Source organism: Malaclemys terrapin, chromosome 2 (genome assembly GCF_027887155.1).
Source record: "Malaclemys terrapin pileata isolate rMalTer1 chromosome 2, rMalTer1.hap1, whole genome shotgun sequence".
Lineage (NCBI taxonomy): Eukaryota > Metazoa > Chordata > Testudines > Emydidae > Malaclemys > Malaclemys terrapin.
The window spans coordinates 57,813,558-57,833,693 of record NC_071506.1 but is presented as its reverse complement, the minus strand read 5'-3'; the positions used below and the strand labels follow the sequence as shown (position 1 = coordinate 57,833,693).

The following is a 20,136-nucleotide window of genomic DNA, read 5'->3' as shown; positions in this document are numbered from 1 at the left end:
AAAGCTGCAGTGCCCCCTCACAGGGAAGCGGTTAACAACCGGTTCTAAAACTGCTTCAAAATTTAACAACCGGTTCACGTGAACCGGTGCGAATCGGCTCTAGCTCACCACTGGACATACTATCCTGAACCAGAAGCTAATTTGGTTTGACACGTATCACTGCTTTTGCTCATAGAAGTGATCAGCAAAAAACACCAGAAATAAGGAAGTACTGTGAACATGAAGAAATCCAGAAAGTCTGAAATAATTGAAAAAACAAACATTTCTCACTGGTCCAAAGTCCTGTACCTTAGAATGCAGAAATAACTATTTATACAGTGGTATAACAAAGGTTATAAAGTAATAACCAAGGAAAAAATCTCTGTCAAACCTACAGGATTTCTTCTTTCACTTTAAGCTGTCCTTCATTTTCTTTTTTTGTTACTCTTAACATCTCTCCCACTTGCTGAATCTTTGCCTGAGCTTTTAGTCTTTTTATTCCAGTTAAGTTTTTACCCTGTGCCCATCACCAGGATATTGTCTTCAATATTCTTTTGCAGAGCCTACCCAACTGTATCATTCTCCAGTCTCAGCTCCAGATTTCTCCTATACCTTTACGCAACTCCCAAATGTCTTTCTTTGCTACTTCCTTTGACTTCTCCCACTCCTGCTACTGTGCCTTCTTCCATGCTGCCCCTTAAGCTTGGGAAAAACCTCCCTGATTAATGTGCACTGCAACTCCTCCTTCAAATCACTTCTTACAACCCATCTGTTATACAAAACCAGTGACAGTGAGGACACCTGCCACTTACTGCTTGTGCAATGTACTGTACCTGTCTATTCCATTAAACTGCAAAGTCTTTGGTCTGGTTTGTGGGTGAGACCATCAGGAGTGGCCCCTTTGCACCTGGCAAAGCTCAGGAAGGAGGGGCTGTAAGAGTAGTTTTAAGCCACCTCTGCAATCCTGGAGAGAATGGTCTGGTCATAAGGTGGAACTCTGAACCATCTGCTAATGATTTTCAAGAGACTGTTACAACAGCCAGGGATCAGAAAGGCTGATGGAACAGCTTTGTAACCACACTCGAACAACCCTGGAAGAGCCTTGGGAAGCAGGCTAAGGCTAAGAGAATCTTTGGTTAGCTGGTTACATTGGCTTTGGGCTGCAGGAGCAGTGCATGGTAGGTGCAACATGAGCCAAAATCTGCTCCTTTGTCTTCTGTTTATTATTGCCATGTACACATATAGTGCTGTTCAAATAATAAATAATATTTCACAGGCCATTGTTCATCACTGCAAACTAGCTCTGTGGACAAAAGTTTAGTGTCACTGGTTAATAACTTGGACAGATACAGAAACATACAGAACTTTCAACAATACTGCTTCAGGTGGCTCTGCTTTATCTTTGCTTTGTCTCAGCTTTCTAGGTCATATATTTGGGAGATAGAAATTCAGCCTGAGGTCTCAGGTTCAGTTCAAGAGTTAAACAGCCTTCAAAGGAGTATTTTTCATAATAATGGCATCAAGAGTGAGGGTATTCTGCTTTCAAAGTAATGAAATATTTGCTTTCTGCGATACAAAATAGGATGGAAGAGAGACAAATGTTTCCTTCGTGTTGATGTTGTATGGATGGTTGGTACATCTGAAAATAAGAGCTGGCTGCGAAATAATTCACTGAGGTTAAGTAAGTGATGAAACAGTATGATGTACGAGCTTAACCAAATTGTTCAGGCATGTGTACATAATGCTTCAGATGTGTCATAAGGGCATCCAGGAATCTGGATCTCTTACTGAATAAAAAAATATGGGGTGTATTATTAAAACACTCCCTTGAGCTTCCGTAACAAAGGCAATGCTTTAAGTCTCTCATTTTCACTTGGGCCACTGAATTTGGTGGGGGGGGGGGGGGAAAGGAGGGCGTTAAGCTAAGTATTTCCTGTCCTTGATATTTTTAGAAAACTGAGGTACTGTATATATATCTGTGGAAACTGCTGTATCTATACAAAGCATTTTATTTCTGGCATCTGTAACACTGTTGTCAGAGAAGTGAAGACAGGGTCAAAGCAGGTGATCTCAGAGAGCCTTCCTTCTGGTGCTAAGTGAGAACAAAAGAGGGCAAAGGGCAATACTGGAGGCCAGCTGATGACTGACTCAGAGAATAGGAACACAGACACAAGTCCGTTTTCACCTTGGATCCACGCCTGTTAATCTAAAAGCTCTAACTGCCTTGGCTTTATTTTAAAATTACCTTAATAATGAGGGATAAATGATAATAATTTCAAGTTTTCTTCAATTGGACTTTCATCCATCTACCTCCATGTCCCAATGCTGAAATGTCATACACAACATGGATACAAGATGAACGGCATAGGAATAAACAATAGTATAGGATAAACCATATGGGAACTAATTATTTTAGCATAAATAATATTGTTTGCTAACTCTGTTTTATTATTCAGCATTTCTAGAGGAAATCATTTACAATGCTGGAACTGAAACAAATGTCTGAGACAGAGGTAGCTAGAGGTCTAAAGTGAGGGATGTCTCTTGTAACGAGGGACAGCTGCTTTTGCTTCAACTGACAGCTGTTCCCCCCTAGCCCCCCCCCCCTCACACACTACTGCAGAAATACAGAGTCCTGCAACATATGGGTAAGGGGATGTGTGGGCATTGCTCACTGAATATTGGTTTTTAAAGAGATTCCTATCCAATACCTCCAGAAGACCTGAGAGATCTTTTCCTGCCTCAGGAGTCTCCATTGCTCAGGCCACCTTTCACCTGCACCCTATCATCAAAATTAAAATAATCTATCTGAAACAATATCATCCCACATGAGAGCCCGAGGCTGTCCTCTTCATCTACGCCCAGAAAGATGATGCATTCTCCATTCTCAGAAAGAGAATCATCATTTCCATTTGTGATGGAGATTGTCTTTAGCCCTTTTTCACTGCCAAAACATCCAACCTATCAGCCCCTAGCTTTAAACACCTATTTAAACAACTCGCGTTTTACTCTTTAGCTCACTTGTTGGTTTACCCTGCCTTTGCAAGGAGGGAGCCAAAACGATCTTAGCCAACTGTCTGTTTTGGTTGAACAACATATCCTAGTTCTTATTTCCTTCTTCACAGTTGCTTCCCCTCAGGATATATGTCTGTTGTTCAAACCACTGCTGGTATGAGAAGGGATTTCATGCAAAACTAAATTATTTCCCCTTTATTTTACAATTTCCCTCCCCGCATTCCCAATCCTGAAACCTTTGCTCATGTAAGTAGTATTGTTGATATCCTGTATTTGCATGAACAAGTGTTGCATGTTAAGTTTTTTGACAGAAATATCTTCATGTCAGTTCCTCATCCCCTCTAATTATGGTTTTTCCTCTTCCTAACATTGCTGCCAGTTCCTTAGAAGTGCCTTGTGCTGCCATCAGGTGTAAGCACCACGCTGCAGCTTTAACCAAATACTGCTCTATATCCCAACAAAATATATTGCAAAGTGATTTTCCTGCCACATGAGGAACAAGGTAAATCACTCCTTAACCCTCAGCATTGCTAAATTATTTGAGATTGGCAAGGGATCACAGAAAAACTGCAAACAAAATTATAATCACTGTGCCTCCAGTTTCCATAGCTCTGGCCAGAAAGAATTTCTTTCCCAGACCCTATCCCATTTCATCTAGTTTCCTTTGCCTTATGCTTTTTACCTTCCTGTCTTTTTCATAGTTAATTTTTCTCACTTCTCCCTGAATCATTTGCTCAGTATCCACTTTGTTTCTCTCTTCAGATTGTTGCCCCCCATGTTAATTACACTAAATGCATCAAATTCTGAATGAATAAAATTCAGAACAAAAGTTTTACAGTAAAACAAACAAAAAACAGGAATGTTTAGTTAGGTATTGACATTCTGATCATACAGGTCAAAATTTTTACACTTTCAGGTATGGATGCTAGTTCCTAAATCCATATTTTGGCAACTAACTAAAAGTGGCCTCTTCTTTGGCATCCACAGCTGCCACTGAAGTATTTAGGTGCTTCACTTTGGACATTCAGTTTTAAAACCTTCTTTAACTGCAATGGTTACACATTTATGGTAGTGACCGGCTTCCACAGATGATCAGAGTCCCTTGCCTAAAAGGAAACATTGCTATGCTAACGCAGTTTAAAAGAAGAACAATAACTTTAAAAATCCGTTTTTTAAACTTTAACATAGAATGGCTCAGGTCACAGGAAGAAAGAGCAGAAAGAATTTCATTGATTTACATAGAGTGTGGCTTGACACAGTCTTCAAGAAGGCTAACCAGGCTAAACCTGATTCTCGTCTCCTTTACATCAGTGTAAATCTCCAATAATGTCCATGGAGTTACATCAATGCAAAAAACTGTGAGAGATCAAAATCAGATCCTCTGCCCCCAGCGGGAGCGAGGATATATTAGATTTGTTTTTATTGTCTCTCTCTTTCTTTCAACTGCACATTATGTTATTTATCTACACAGAACCTTTACTTTACCACAGAAGTTTTTACACAGATCATGAAACTTGCAATCGTCTCTTCACTTTGATCATGTGATTCAACGATGTGGAAAATAATAGAGTGAAGTATATGTGACAGATTGGGGGTATGTTTAGGTCAAATAGGAGAACCCCATATTATTTGGAGAACATCATTTGGTGATTGCAACCTTCAGTTTGCAACGTTCATTTTGTCATGTAACATCCATGTTCGTTTAAGACTCCCAGCTGGTGGTGAAAACTAGTCTAATTCTGCCAAATCTAATTCTACTATTCTGGATACTGTGTGATCATATTGGTGTGTCAGACACCTCCTAGAGAGAGGTGCCATCAAGAGCCATGAGAGGGCCATCGATGATGAATTACTCTTTCTTACAGCAGCAATGGATTTTCTATCGGCAGGGCCATTGACTTTGACTTTCCACAGAGAAGCTGATAGTGGGAGGATGGGGATCTGGGTCTGGGAACTACCACCTCCCAACCAAAGCATGGGGCAGAAATGGGACAGAGATTGTTTTTAAAAGGTGGCTGCTTTTCTACGCAAGGAGCCATTACATCACACCTTGTAAACAGAACTTGCTGGAGATATCACAGATAGGAGAAACTCTGACTCACCCTGATGATGTTGTTCAAAACCAGGACTCACAAACGGGGTGAGATCAGACTGAGAGGGTCGCATTCAGGATTTTCTTGTTTTCCACAGGAACTTTCTTGTGCTTTTTTAAGAGTAAAGTGTTTATGGCTAAGAATTTCCTTGACTGAGTCTGTGTTCCTTGCTTTATTGCCATGATTTCCCTGAAGGGTTTAACTAGAAACCAGAGGTTCTCACAGCAATGTAGACTCTGGGGGAATTAAACTAAGGGCTCAGGAAAGCTATGGCACTGGTTCTGGGATTTAGGCTGCTGGACTGCAGGGTCCCATTGCCTAAGAAGGGTGTCAGACATGGGCTCTGCACCTGGGAGCATGCTTGAGAGACCCAGAGCTAGGAACAGTGACCAGACATTACCCACCCAGGGGACTTAGAAGCACATGGGATTCAGTAGCTGGATCCAATCATGACAGACAAGTGTGAGCCCAGAGAGAGGGACTGGGTCAGATTATGACATATACATCAGTAAACTGACTTCTTTATCTAATAATACAGTCTGATTTGGCCCTAATCCTCCAAAGATTTATGTACGTGTTTAACTGTACTCATTGTCAGCAGTCCCACTGAAGTTTAAGTCTTCACATGCTGAAGTCTTTGCACCATAGAGGCCTTTAGTCACGTTGATTCTATTACACTAGTAATTACTGTGACTCTTCAGTCAAGATTCATAAGCATTTTTCCCCGACTGTATATTTCTGGGGTTCCAGCTCAATTCTACAAATTGGCTGTGGGCTGAAATATGACATAAACAGAGACACGATTCCAACCTTGGAAACATATCCATAAATACATATTTTCACTTATTTTTGTAAAGTTACTTGATTCTCTTTGGCACATTTACTCAGTGACTAATTGTACAAGTTAAACAGTGTTATGGGCTCAGATATCTGGGATCGGAATCAAATTTTCAAGACCTTTACAAAGTTTTATTCTCGTCTCCTTAGTGTACTTGTCTTGGAATGTGAATGGCAATAACAGCAGTTACTGTGTACAGTATTGTGCTTTTAGTCTGAAGAGTACAGAGCACTTTACAAAGGTAGGCTAACATTATTATCCCATTTTACAGATGGGGCAGCTGCAGAAAGAAGAAGGGACGGCCCAGACTTCCAAAAGTTACCAGTAATTATGCATGCTTTTTCAAAAAAAGCCAGACAAACCGACAGCAATGTTATTGGACTGATTTCAGAGGTGCTGAGCATCACAACATCAGCTGAAGTCAATGGGAGCTGCAGGTGATCAGCATTTCTGAAAATCTGGCCATAGGTGAGTTAAGTTTCACACCCAAAAACTGCAGCACCCAACATCAAAGGCCATTTTTAAAAAATAGGGCACTAGGCAATTTGCTCAAGCTAACACAGTCAGTCAGTGACAGAGAGGAATACAAATCCAGGCCTTCTGACTCACAGCCCATGCTGCCCCGAGATGCTTTTTGTTCTGGGTAAATCTCAAAAGTGCCTTCATTCTTTAAAACTACAATTTGAGGCAATTGATCCATAATGTGAACTAACTACTTTTTCTGAGGTGACTTGAAAAATCAAATTATACAGGAACAATGAAGTCCTAATGTTTTAGTGACAGGTTGCTGTGCATGTTCAATCACTTTGTATTTTGAACATTTCCAAAGGATTTTAGTACAGAGACACATGTACACACACAGCCCCCACACTGATCTTAGCAATGCCAAATGTCTCACAATACACTTAATTAAGGTGTCTGTTGGTCAACCTTTATGTGACAAGGATTCAAAAGGAGCTGTTTGAGACTAATTAATAAGTAATCCCCATTCTAAAGGGTACATAGAAATTTAGGAAATTAGGATGGGAAGAACTATTGGTCCATCTAATCCACCCTTTGCCTTTTCTTAGGACAACCATTCACCAGACACACCCAGAAATGTTCTCAGCACTCAGCTGTTAATTTCCTTGCTGTTTGTATATTCATCTTTTGTCAGACTATTCCATATCCTAATTACCCTTTAAGTGAAAAATCTCTTACTAATATCCAGTCTAAACGTCTCTCTCATTTCTAGCTTCGGTTCACAATGAAAACAAGTCAATTCCCTTCTTACAGCATGGCCCCTGTATATACAGTATTTCTTACCAGTAAGTCCCCTGGTAAGCATCTTTTTTTTCAGACTAAAAACATTCAAACTCCTTCCCAAGCAGTGTCTATATTACAGCTACTGGCAATGGCAATTTAGGATATCCCCTAAAATCTATGGAAACGTTTGGGTTTTAAATTTATATTTTTTTTGCCCTTCCTCTATTTTAATATGAAATATCCCTGTAAGGCACAAGAAGAGTCATTCAGATGTATCAATAAGGTTAATGAATAAACTTCCCTGCTTTTGGGCAATGTTTCATAGAAAATTCACAAAACCCTGTACACCAAAGCCAAGACTGTCCAAGACTTTGTGGTCAATGACACTAAATATATTTTTACCATTGTTTTTCTTAGACCAGCATCACAATTATTTGGATAATCAAGAGATATCCAATAGCTGCCTGTATGATTAGGGTTTTGTACTACCATTTGAAAGAACATGAGTTTCTTTCCTGGAACTAGTCTCTCTCTCTCTGAACCTGCAGGGACGGGAGGTGGGGTCTGCTCAAATTGTTTACTTTCCTTTATAATTGATAAAGAACTTCCCTTTGCAATTAAATTATGTGTATATGAAATTCCCACATTACATTGCTCTCTCTGTAAACAGCCCAATACAGTTTGCTTTAGTGAATGGAAAATTCTTTTCAGTGCCCTTTAAAGGGAAAAAAAAAAAAGCCAGTCATTTTTATCATACTGCAGTTTAGGATGTTTTTAAAGTACAGAATTTAAAGAAATAGGAATATTAAAAACTTGAGAAAAATATGCAATATTTGAAGAGAAGAAAGGACTGACTTACCATATCCCTACTGGCAGGCTGAACCACTTGTCAACACTTCTCCATTGTTCTGAGCTGAAGTGAAGAATAAGTAAGTTAATTACAGTAACATATTGAAATGTCCATTTAATCTGTTTCCTTGGGACACTTAGTGGTAAAATTGTTTAAGCTGGTGTTGCAGATTGCCTTATTTTGGTTACAGTAGCTCTAGGTGCTTAGAACTAGGGCTCCACTGTGATAGGTGCTGTACAAACACATAGGTAGACATGGTCCCTGCTCCTAAGAGCTTACATGCCAATTTTAATTAAATTATAAGTATCTTAGTACAATGTGCTGTGCCAGCAAGAGTTTTAGCCTTGTCATCCAGGTTTTGTATCGCATCGATGGACCTCTTGAGTAAAGTCATAGCTGCGTTTTTGTTACAGAATTTATGACTTGTATGACAGCAGTTATAAGTTGTTGGGCAGATTCACCAGCCAATATAATGAAAATAAAGCCCTGACTTTCAAGTTCAGTTCTCCACCCCTTTCCTCAGAACCAATTTGACTAATAAACGGAAGATGTAAAAGTCTTACACAAAAATTACTCAAGATGCTGGGTAACAGAGTCCTGTCCTGCTTCCACAAGCTGGAGAGGGGAGAAAAAGACATCTTTCCCTGGAGATAGCCAGAAATGGCTATCCCCTCATCTTGCCTTCACTAGACATTTTACCTTAAGTTCATTGACTGCCAATGAGCTTGAGCTACTAAACATGTTTGTAGACTAGCCTGGACATTTCCCATACACTTGTTCCAGGCTACAAACTTCCATTCTTAACTCTAGACTGATTCCTAGGTATAAACATATGCTAAGCCTCCAACTAGGTCCCAGTGGAGAGTCTTTCCTCAACTTGCCAAAACTGAGACAAGAGCCTTTAAATAGTCTCCAGCAGAAAGTCACTAGAGACTTAGTTAGGTGACCCTTCATTATAATGCACCATGTCTGCACACTATTTCTCCCAGCAGCTCCTGGTGTTAAGGGCCCAAGTTCCATTACAGGAACATTGGGATACATGTCTGTACTCCAAGGTCCAGTGCATTTTTACAGTAATTTAAATATTTTAAAAGATATATCCAGGGCTTTCAACATTTTGACATGCATGAGTTGATGTGATGGCAAAATAGTGGAATAAATTTAATTTAAAATGTTTACAGCTGACAAGTAAAATCCTTGTTCAGTTCTGCACAGGAGGCCAATAGAGAATGAAGCTTCAGTGAGACTTAAATGCTTTGCTGAACAGGAATTGGCTTAATCTTATGTATAAGTGTTCTGATGAACTGGGACCCTAATAACTTGCAATGTCTTTATGTGCAGACTGCCACTAGAAGAAATAATTAGAAATAAATTGAGGCGGGCAGTAACAAAGTGAATGATAGACAAGTGTCAGAGGCTTACAAGTATTTCTATCAATGTTAAAACTTACCAATAAGAATAAATGCCACCACAGTTTAGTCTTTACAACTATGTAACAAGCTCATATTGCTGGTGTGGAACTGGTTTCTACTGATGTGGAAGGTTATGCTCTATGTCAGCTGATAACATAACATATAAATTGGAGGTGGATATGATTGGAACAGTTTTGTTAGCAAACATATTTTGTTACTCAATACTTAAATATAAAGTAAGAAAATTTCCAGTGTTACCTAGATTATAATTTGTTGTCCTATGACAGTGGTTCTCAAACTTTTGTACTGGTGACCCCTTTCACATAGCAAGTCTCTTAGTGCGACCCCCCCTTATAAATTAAAAACACTTTTAAATATATTTAACACCATTATAAATGCTGAAGGCAAAGTGGAGTTTGAGGTGGAGGCTGGCAGCTCGTGACCCTCCATGTAATAACCTTATGACCCTCCCAACGGATCTCAGCCCCCAGTTTGAGAACCCCTGTCCTATGAGAAGGGAATTACAAGAAATGAAAGAATCCTATACACTTTCAACTCAGTTTTTCTGATAGGGGTCCAAACTTTAAAGTGCAGATCAGATGCCACTTTTCCTTAAGAGGTATTCAGATGGGGGGTTAGGAGGAACTGGCTTAGGCCCCTCTCTACCTTGCTGGGGGTTCTTAAAACTCAACACAACACAACTAAAAATGCACCTTTGTTTTTCAAGAATATTGGTTTAAGTCCTACAGCCCTTATTCTTGCCAATGATCCTTACATAATGAATCCCACTGAAGTCAATGGGAATACTTGTATGAGTGACGTTTTTTGGTATGAGCAAGACTGGATTTTTTATTTGACAAGGTAACTAGTCCTTAATAAGGGTTTACTGCTATACCTGCACTATTGAACCTATACTACAGAAGAATTATGCTACTAGGTTTATACATACGTGTGAGATTCTGAATGTGCTAGGAGAACTTTATGACAATCTGTGCTTTGGAGCACAGGAGGGGATTCCCTGCCCCATCAGTTTGAGTGACTCACAGAACAAACCCAAACCAAAGTTTTCTCCTTTCTCCTGTAAGCAGATAACACAATCAAAACTTTGCCTTCTCAGATCACCTGCCCTGGAAGTCCACCATCCTCATCCTTCTCCTCCTGTTGAGGATAGAATTACTCCTAGCTACTCTTTTCTTCTTCCTCTTTCCATGGTAATTGGGCTTTGTATTTAATGAGCCCCTGCTGTATTTCTTCTCCATTCATTTAACCCATATTGAGCTGGTTCTCTACCTGACAGACCGGATCATTAAACAGGGGTGTGGCACTATTTGCATGACCCCAATCAAGTAGTCTCAGGGTTTCCCAGGCCCCTAACTGTGTAATACATAGTAGGTTTGATATAGATGTTCTTTGTTATTGTATATAGTAGTCTCTTCATTATAGCAAAATGTCTCATTAAATCTCAAGAGGATCCAAATTCTGTCATGGGAGGTTGTCTACACCTCCCTTAAGGATAGCAGGGTGTGCATGCTGTTATATAAGAAAGCCTATGTGTAACCTCTGCTCATATAAACTCTTCTTACACTCTTTCTAAATGGTAGTCTCTTCTAGAGGCCTGAGCATTGAACTAGGAGCCAGAAATGCCAACAATCTAATTCTACTTCTCCATTAATTGTCTGTGAGACTTTGCTGCATTACTGTCTCCATTTTTAAAATAGGGATAACAATATTTGTTTACCTAACAGGGATGTTGTGAGGACTAATTAATGTTTTTAAGTGATTTGAACATATTAAGTGCTAAGCATTACCTGTAAGTGTTAAATCCTAATCCCATTAAAGTCAATGAAGTTTTGTCATGGATTTTAATGGGACCAGGACTGCGCTCTAATCAAGTTTTTACTTGCTTAGTTAGATTTTACAATTCATAACAGAGTTAATATCTTGGGCTCAATAACTAATAATGGAGGGTTGCAAGTGCTTAGGAGGACAGAATTAGAATTCAGAATGATTCTGACAAACTGGAGAAATGGTCTGAATTAAATAGGATGAAATTTAATATGGACAAATGCAAACTGGGAAATAACTGCCTAGGAAGGAGTACTGCAGAAAAGAATCTGGGGGTTATTGTGGATCACAAGCTAAATATGAGTCAACAATGTAATACTGTTGCAAAAAAGCAAACATAATTCTGGGATGTATTTGTAGGAGCTAGGATTACCATATTTCAACACTGAAAAAAGAGGATACTCCGTGGGGGCCCTGGCCCTGCCCCAACTCCGCCCCTTCCCCGTCCCCAGCCCCACCCCTTCCCCGCCCCCATTCCAACCCCTTCCCCAAAGTCCCTGCCCCAACTCTGCCCCCCTCCTCTGAGCACCCTGCATTCCCCCTCCTCCCTCCCGCTCTGATCTTGGTTGGGGGTTGCTAAGTGCTTCCCTGCTCCCCACTCGCCCTGCAGCCTCTGCACTCCCCCCTTGCCCTGCAGCCTCTGTGACCCCTGCTCCCCACTTGCCCCCCTACCACTCCTGTAGCCTCTGCGCCCCCGCCTGCCCTGCCCCTGCGCCCCCCTGCCCCTGCAGCCTCTATGCCCCTACCTGCCCTGCTCCTCCTCGCCCTGCAGCCTCTGCACCCCCCCGCCTGCCTTGCTCCTCCGCTTCCCCGGCAGCCTCTGCCTGGCAGGGGCTTTGGAGGCTCAGCGGCGACCGGGGCGGCGCGGGTCCCTGCAGCCCCAGCACACGCCGCCTCCTTCCTGCTGCCGCCGAGCACGTTCCCCAGCCTGTCCCCACTGGAACAGCTCCCGCGGCACCGGGTTCCACGCTGCGCGGGGTGACAGGGCCGCAGGAAGGGTCCCTCAGTGGTCGGGGGGTCCCCGCCCGCAAAGGAAGCACGAGCCGCTGGCTGGGCCCGGCCTCCCCGTGGTCCTGCGGGCTCAGCCGGGGCGCGCGGTCCGCCCGGCCTGTGGGGGCAGCAGCGGCCCCTCTGCCGCCTTCTGCGTCTGCGCCCCCCCAGCTCGCTACAATGTAGCCGAGGCGACTGGGCTGCGCTGTGGACCCGGCAGATCGTGATGGGGCTGGGCAGACCCTGACTTATGCCTCCCTATTTCCCCGGACGGGGATTTGAGCACCAAAAAGCCGGACATGTCCGGGGAAATCCGGACGTGTGGTAACCCTATGTAAGCAAGACATGAGAAGTAATTCTTCCACTCGGCTCAGCACTGATAAGGCCTCAGCTTGATTATTTTGTCCAGTTTTGAGCACCACACTTTGGGGAAAATGTGGATAAATTGGAGAAAGTCCAGAGGAAAGCAACAAAAATGATTAAAGGTCTAGAAAACATGACTTACGAGGAAAGGCTGAAAAAATTGGGTTTGTTTAGTCTGGAGGAGAGAAGACTGAGGGGGAACATGATAACAGTCTTCAAGTACATAAAAGGTTGTTAAAAAGAGGAGGGTGATAAATTGTTCTTTTTAACCACTGAGGACAGGACAAGAAGTAATGGGCTTAAATTGCAGCAAGAGAGATTTAAATTAGACATTAGGAAAAACTTCCTAACTGTAAGGGTAGTTAAGCACTGGAACAAATTATCTAGGGAGGGTTTGGAGTCTCTATCATTGGAGGTTTTTAAGAATAGGTTAGATAAACACCTGTCAAAGATAGTCTAGATAATACTTAGTCCTGCCTCTATACAGGGGACTGGGCTAGATGACCTCTCAAGGTCCCTTGCAGTCCTTCATTTCTATGATTCTATAATATTTACAGTGTCTATATTTTTTATGTACAGTAGAAAATGGTCACTGTTTTGAAGTATGCATCTTCTTTATTGCCAGAGGCTGTATGTCTATATATACACACACACATAGACAGTATGCTTGTTATAGGTTTTTCTTTCTGTTGCTGTATATAATATTCTCTTCATTATAGCAATACGTCTCTCCAACAAATGATACTTAGGAGAATCAAAACTCTGTCATGATCTGAAAGGCTTGCATTTTACCTGACTGACATTCATTTGAGACAACTTACCCTGCATCATTTTCAAAAGATTCGTGGTCTAAAATAAAATTGTTTTATGTTCAAATATTCCTTAAAATATTTTTTTACAATGTTTTAAATTAAGTTGCTAAGATGACAGTAAAATGGAAATTATAAAAATATGTTGAAAAATATTTCTTTAACACAATACGTTTTCCCAGTACCAGAAATAACTTTTTCTTGTAATTTAAGCTGGAATATAATTAATTCATTTTGAACATTGAATGTGTAAATTTTAAAATTGAAAGCAGATATTATTTAATTATACTGTGCATAGCTACAGTCATTTCTAAATAGAAAAAGTATATTTTCTATTTACCACCAATACTGGAATATTTAAACTTTTATCAGTGTTGAATATGTTCATGCTCGGGGTTCTACTGATCGCCATATTTGGGGTCGGGAAGGAATTTTCCTCCAGGGTAGATTGGCAGAGGCCCTGGAGGTTTTTCGCCTTCCTCCGCAGCATGGGGCAGGGGTCACTAGCTGGAGGATTCTCTGCTACTTGAAGGCCTAGTCTTCACTTACCGGCTGGTCTGGCGGCACGCCATCGATGTTCTGGGATCGATTTATCGCGTCTGGTTAAGACGTGATAAATCGATCCCGGATCGATCCCGGAAGTGCTCACAGTCGGCGCCGGTACTCCAGCTCGCCAAGAGGAGTACGCGGCGTCGACGGGGGGAGACTTCCGGCCGCGTCTGGACCGCGGTAAGTTCGGACTAAGGTACTTCGAATTCAGCTACGTTATTAACATAGCTGAATTTGCGTACCTTAGTCCGAAGTCCGGACTAAGTGGGGACCAGCCCGAAGTCTCTAAACCACAGGATTTGGGGACTTCAACAGCAGAGTCAAGGGAAAGGGTTGGGACGGCTTTGTGGCCTGCATCATGCGGGAGGTCAGACTAGATGATCATAATGGTCCCTTCTGACCTTAAAGTCTATGAGTCTATGAGTCTATGTTTTTAACAGTCAGTACAGTTGTAACATGAGACCCTGAGGGGGATGGGTATTGGATTTGTTTTATGTCAAGTCTACTACCAGACTTTTTCATAAGAGCTCCTTGCTGAACAGTTTTCTCTTTAACTTGCTTTAAATCTCTCCATTCTTGTACTTTGTGACAGGGAAGACAACGTGAGCTGAGGACACTCAGGGTAGAATCCTGGCCCTGCTGAAATTAATGGCAAAACTCCTTTGCACTTTAATAGGACCAAGATTTCACCTTCAGCCTCCTGCAGCAGGCATTGTGCAGTACCTTGCAGAAACTGGCCATTTATTTCACTCTGCCGGCAGGTTTGTGGGTTTTTTTTCTGCCTCTCATCTGGTCATCCTAACGCCACATGGTACTGCTGCACCCAGAGAGAATTCACCCCTAATGGCAGGGTAAGCAACGCTTCCCATATGGGGATTCTTCTGAGGGAGGGCAGCATTAAATTGCGGTCAGAGCTCCATAGGAATTCCACTGGTGCAGACTGATCAGGGGATGTAGTAAGCCAGCCATCCCGGACAGACCACCTCAATAGACTTTGTCACCCATTAGTGGAGGGAAAGCAGTGGTGTGCCATGACAGTTGTAGTAAGACTTGCAACAACTCACTTGCATGCCTTAGGTGGGCCAAAATAGTGTGGTGTGACCTCGCACATAAGGTGCAAGCAAGGTTACCCTGTGTGGAGGATTGCCAACATTGTATTTAAAAAATACAGGACTGTTTTCTTAGCACCCCTATGGGGGAGGAATACCAATGGGGGCCTGGGTAGGGTGCCAGTACCACAGGGATGGGGATACTCACCACGTGGCAGTTGAGGAAACCTTCCACTCCCTGCAGCAGTCAGATAGTCTTAGTTGCCAGGACCCAGCTCCAGAAGTGAACAGGGCAGCACTGAAGGGCCAGGCGCAAGAGGGCAGTGGAAACCTGCACCTGTGAGTACTGGCCCCCTGCTGGACAGGGCCTCCTGCTGACTCCAGCCCCTTCTGCTTTCCCTGAGCTGGCTCTGTCAGGCAGAGCAAGTGGACAGGGCGGTGTGCCCCGGAGCTGCGCTGAAGGGCCAGGGTCAGGAAGGGGCTCTGTCTGGCAGAGGGCTCAGCACTCCTAGGCTGTAGCCTTCCATTCCCTGCTCGCAGAGTCTCTGCTGAAGTCCCCAGCAGAAGAGCATAACTGCTGGTTGGTGACTGCTGCAGCTACAGCAGTGGGAGAGTGAGGTGGGCAGCGAGCCTGGTCCTGGCAGCTTAGACCACCTGCACTGAGCCCCATCTGCTTCCCCTGCTGGACAGAGCCCCCTCCTGACTCCAGCCTTTCAGCTTCGTGCCTTCCTGATAAATTTATTGTGCCCCCCCTAGGGGCGCACTCCATATTTTGGGAACCTGTGCACTATAGGTACATTGGTTCAGTAAATCATGGGCCTAATTCTGCATTACACTACATTGCCTAAATTTATACTGTTGGCAGGCAAGGTAATAAAACTGGCTTCGCATAATGATAATATTTTTAATATGTCAAAATACGGGCTAATTTTCTATTGAAATAAGGGACATCCCTTGTAATATGGGACTGTGGGCAACCCTATCCATGGGAGCCAGATGGAATCGTCCCACAGGCCAGATCTGGCCTGCAGGGCACCAGATAGACAACGCACAACAAGATGGGCACACAGAGCATGCAACACATGTCTTGCATACATAGATGGCATGCCAGTGAGGAAAAGTGTGAGAGGATAGAGGGCAGGCTGGGGAAAGGAGGCTTGGAGGTCATTATATAAACACAACCAAATAACTAGTGGTCCCGAAAGAGAACTAAATATCACTGGAAGATGAAAAGGCATCTAATCATTAGGCTAGCAATAAAAAGAGGCAAAGGAAGTTTTTAGATAGGATTTATAGTGTTACAGATTGAAACAAATAGTTGAGGAATAGAGAAAATTAGGAATAGGAGTCATTGTCTACAGCCAAGCTGAAAGATACAACCACATTTGCTCCAATCCCTCAGACAGAGAGACAGAGACAAACACCTACAAGATCTCTATCATGCATTCTTAAAACTACAATACCCACCTGCTGAAGTGAAAAAACAGATTGACAGAGCCAGAAGAGTACCCAGAAGTCACCTACTACAGGACAGGCCTAACAAAGAAAATAACAGAATGACACTTGCCGTCATCTTCAGCCCCCAACTAAAACCTCTCCAGCGCATTATCAAAGATCTACAACCTATCCTGAAAGATGATCCCTCACTCTCACAGATCTTGGGAGACAGACCAGTCCTCGCTTACAGACAGCCTCCCAACCTGAAGCAAATACTCACCAGCAACCACACACCACACAACAAAAACACTAACCCAGGAACCTATCCTTGCAACAAAGCCTGATGACAACTCTATCCATATATCTATTCAAGTGACACTATCATAGGACCTAATCACATCAGCCATGCCATCAGGTGCTCATTCACCTGCACATCTCCCAATGTGATATATGCCATCATGTACCAGCAATACCCCTCTGCCATGTACATTGGCCAAACCGGGCAGTCTCTATGCCAAAGAATAAATGGACACAAATCTGACATCAGGAATCATAACATTCAAAAACCAGTAGGAGAACACTTCAACCTCTCTGGTCACTCAGTAACAGACTTAAAGGTGGCAATTTTGCTACAGAAAAGCTTCAAAAACAGACTCCAACGAGAAACTGCTGAACTTGAATTAATATGCAAACTACATACCATTAATTTGGGCTTGACTAGAGACTGGGAGTGGCTGGGTTATTACACAAATTGAATCTATTTCCCCATGTTAAGTATCCTCACACCTTTTTGTCAACTGTCCGAAATGGGCCATCTTGATTATCACTACAAAAGTTTTTTTCCCTCCTGCTGATAATAGCTCATCTTAATTAACTAGCCTTTTAGAGTTGGTATGGCAACATCCACCTTTTCATGTTCTCTGTATGTATATATATCTTCTTACTATATGTTCCATTCGATGCATCTGATGAAGTGGGCTGTAGCCCACGAAAGCTTATGCTCAAATAAATTTGTTAGTCTCTAAGGTGCCACAAGTACTCCTAGTTCATTTTGCAGATACAGACTAACACAATTGCTACTCTGAAACATTGTAGTCTATGTTTTGGCCCATATCCTGAGGGCCTTATGAAAGCCCTGAGCCTGAAATTGGATCTGTCCCCAGGGATCTGATTGTATGATCAGGGCCTTGGATTTCACTCAGGAACACTGCACAGGGAGTTTTGCATGAGTGAGGATCGAGTAAGGACCTCAGATTTTGGTCCCTGAGGCCGGGCAGTACCTGTTTGTTAAATCTCAGGGCTAACAGCACGATCAAATATCTAGGCACTATAGAAATAATGACGAATAATAAATCATCTTTGGTGTCACTCACCATTTGGTGACTGAATGGAGCAATTTGTGGCCTTTTGCTAAATCAAACTTCAGAGATGAAGTTCAGAAGGGTGGTGGTGGTAGTGCTTGTGTGTATGGGGAATTGGGTTTCCCCAACTGCCCTGATCCCTCTCTCTCCCTCCGCTTGATTTCTCCTTCCTTGTTCTCCCTCCATCTTGGAGTTTTTAAATATACCAAGGGTGAAATCCTGGCCACACTGACCCCAATGGGAATTTTACCATAGTATTCAATGGAGTCAGGATTTCATCCCTATTGTCTGCCCTATCCCCCATGGGCTTTCCCATCCTCACACTCTGCAAAGCTATCCCCTTTTGCAGATATGACACCTTCCTAATGATATAAAGGAATTTCTGCTTCCTGCTGTGTAAGTTCAGCCCAGGTACTAGCGGATAGAAGGGCTAGTGAAGGGAAAGGAAGGCGGGCAGACCTTAGTTTGAAACTAGCTAGGAAAGAGCGACATGGTGCCTGCCTGTCTACATTATTAAAAAAAGCAACACAAGAGTCGGACTGTTTACCAAAAAAAGGGCAGGGGTGGTAGTCAGAAAACAGGATGCATATCAACTCTGCATGGGCAGGATGCCATAGATCAGTGATGCTAGCTGGATATGGATCAAAACCAGAACAAATTATCACCTCCACCCTCCTGCTCCTTAGAATAGGAGTAGTGTTGGAGAGTTGGAAAAATGGGAGTTGGACACAAATCACCTCTGCTTTTGGCCTTGCAACAAGAATCTAACAGATGAAGTTTTGCAAAACCAAAATCATCCTTGCTCATGCCCATTATAGCTGGTTGAAAGTTTTAGAACTGCAACAGTTTTCATTAAAAAAAAGGGGGGCGGGGGTAGGGGCACATTTTTTGAGAAAAATATATCCCATGTTTAAACCAGCTCTAGTGCCCACGTTTTATGACATGGGTGTGTGTGTGTTTGTGTCAAAGCAAGGTCAGTTTATCTATTTATGTAGGGTGAACAAATGCCCCGTTTTAAAGGGACAGTTCCGTTTTTGGGGACTTTTTTTTTATATAGGGGCCTATTACCCTCCATTCCCTGTCCCATTTTTTCACAGTTGCTATCTGGTCACCATATATTTATGTACTCCCCACTAAACTTTGGGGCTTTGACTGGTGGCTGGATATCTGAGTGCAATCCACTGAGCATCCTATTGAACTGAAGCCTGCAGGAGTCCTGTAACAATGTAACCAGTCTCCACTTTTTGTCCTATACTGAACTTTGTTTATGGAACAAAAATCCATACATACTTCCCTTCCCCACCATTCAGTTGTGGATATCTTGAGTGCTTGTGTAGCTTAAGAGATGCAGAACTTCCTATGAATAGCTCTCGTATGGTGCATTGATCCTGCTCCCGCTGAAGTCAATGATAAAGCACCCATTGGCTTCATTGAGAAAGGCTCAGGCACAAAATGACTAGTTGTGGCAGTGGTACAAGAAACCATAGGTGTAGATTTAAAAAAGAAGAAGAAGAAGGAGAAGAAAACCTAGAATTTCCATATACAAAAGACTATAAAACAACCTACCAACTAAAATTACACCCATTGTCCATGAAAAGCAAAAATTTAATTATGGTTTGGTTCATGTGTTGCTTTTCCTAAGAACCACTAACTCCCATCCTGAGCAAACCATATTGGTGTGCGGACAAAGACTATGCAATTAAATTTTTGTTCAAACTCCCTAACGCCATATCTGATTTTATTGATTTGTATGCACAGGGTTGTAAGGCAGTTTGCTGACTCACCAGCCGGGAAAAGAAAAATAGAAGTTCCAATTCCAGGTCACGTCACATACCTTACCTCAGAGCTTGCTTCATTAAAAAGGAGAAATCAAAACCAGAACCAATCAACTCAAATCTGGTGGGTAATAACCACCAGGCCTTTCCAGCTGGGAGCAAAGGGGAACCAACCTTCTCCTTACTGATATCCTTCTTTGCACTAGCTTTCCTTTTCCTTTTATAACCCTACTCTGATCAGCCATGTGACAGTCAGAAACCCAGTAACCCTTTACATGTCAGATTATCTTTACAACTTGACACAAAGGTATTGGATTTTTTTTAAAATGTTGGGTGAAATAAATGCAATACTTATCAGTCTGTAAATAGTGCTAGTTTGTATTTTAAATCATAGGAACTCAGGACTGGAAGGGACATCCCAGGTCATTAAGTCCAGGTTCCTAGCTATTGCAAGCAACTCCGTCATATAATCCTGTTCATAAATTTGTTCAAGCTTCACCCTAAAACTCGTCAGTTGATTGCCCCC

At 42.4% G+C, this 20,136-nt stretch overlaps 1 long non-coding RNA gene across 2 annotated transcripts in view; it reads right to left on the bottom strand.

Annotated features, from left to right (window-relative positions):
• The window catches only part of LOC128831184 (uncharacterized), a 157,965-nt gene extending 138,190 nt beyond the window's left edge, over positions 1–19,775 (bottom strand). The window contains exons 1-2 of one of the 2 annotated variants that reach the window (XR_008443773.1): positions 19,670–19,775; positions 8,030–8,083 (exon numbers count right to left, since the gene is read on the bottom strand). This is a non-coding gene — a long non-coding RNA (uncharacterized LOC128831184). The remainder of the gene's footprint in view (positions 1–8,029; positions 8,084–19,669) is intronic. The other variant, XR_008443772.1, reaches the window with a different exon arrangement.
• Positions 19,776–20,136: the final 361 nt, after the last annotated feature.